Here is a 1,181-nt window from a genome sequence, read left to right on the forward strand (position 1 = left end):
TGTTTTTATTTTACTTAATGACATATTTAATTGTGACAGTTTACCCCAAATAGTCACAATGTGCCTCAATTGTTTAAATTACTGTATAAAATCCATATTTTAAAATAGTTAGGGTTTTAAACCAATGGAAACTTCTACCGTATAGTGTGACAACATACCCCACTATAGAGCAGTGTGTGTGCAGTTAACAGTTTCTTTTCCGTAAGCAATAATTTGTAGTCAAACCTTTAATGAGTGATTCAGAAATGCATGTTTAAATAAACCTCAGACACATTCACTACAGTAAAGAGTGTGACAACTTCCCTCGGTTTTTCAGAAGGTAACCTAACATATCTAATGGCCGAGCAGGTTAACACACCCGCAGAAGTCCTGCGCAAGGATGCGTTCAGGTCTCGTCTCTCTCTCTCTCTCTCCTCTCCATATGGAGTCACGATAGCCCCTTTGACTGTACGGAGGGAGGAGCTCTAGTCAAGTGAAGCTCCAGCACAAGCTCATTCACTGGGCAGATCGAGAGGCTGGAGAATCTGTGCCTCCTCCACACCTTCAGTAAGAAACCGCGGGGGTCAGGCGCTCTCCGAAGCGACGCGGACAGCTGAATGTTAATTGCGGACTTTTATTCTCGGCCACTGGACTAGCTGAACACTGAAACGTGGAGCCCAAGAAACGCGGGCGCAAAATATCTGAACATCGCGACTGGACACGTAAATGAATAATTAAACAACCCACTGCGCGATGGAGGGCTGAGGGCAAGTTGGATCTGGACTTGTTCCGTGCGTCTTTTTGCGCGGTGGTCTCTTCCGTGCTAAGAAAGCCTTTTGAGAAGTCCAGGCGTCCGGTTTGTGCTGCAAAACTGGGTGGTTTTGTTTGATCCACAAAGCACAGATAACTTGGCCAAGTGGAGCTACAAAGACTCCTGCGCTGCGTAATTTGGGTAAGAGTGGTTTACTAATGACACATCCAAAGTCAAAGCAGTGTGATTATTTTAGTGTTTAGTGTTTAGGGTGAATGCTAGGTGGTAGCCTGTATACAGCAGATGCGATGGATTTTGTATCATTAAACATTTGTTTTAGGACATACGGGTTGGCACGATGCCTAGACCGCAAAATGCACATCACTTGTTTCAGTTATTTTCTGCAGTTATTTTCTAATGCACCTCCTGTTACCATATATATATATATATA

General features: G+C 43.6%; 1 protein-coding gene across 1 annotated transcript in view; it reads left to right on the forward strand.

Annotated features, from left to right (window-relative positions):
• Positions 1 to 464: 464 nt before the first annotated feature.
• Positions 465 to 1,181, forward strand: part of LOC107674010 (SLIT and NTRK-like protein 6) — a 16,905-nt gene continuing 16,188 nt past the window's right edge. The window contains exon 1 of the mRNA XM_016467869.1: positions 465 to 931. The gene's annotated coding sequence lies outside the window, so the exon portion shown is untranslated. The remainder of the gene's footprint in view (positions 932 to 1,181) is intronic.

This window comes from Sinocyclocheilus anshuiensis, unplaced genomic scaffold (assembly GCF_001515605.1).
Source record: "Sinocyclocheilus anshuiensis isolate Anshui unplaced genomic scaffold, SAMN03320099.WGS_v1.1 scaffold348, whole genome shotgun sequence".
Classification (NCBI taxonomy): Eukaryota; Metazoa; Chordata; class Actinopteri; order Cypriniformes; family Cyprinidae; genus Sinocyclocheilus; species Sinocyclocheilus anshuiensis.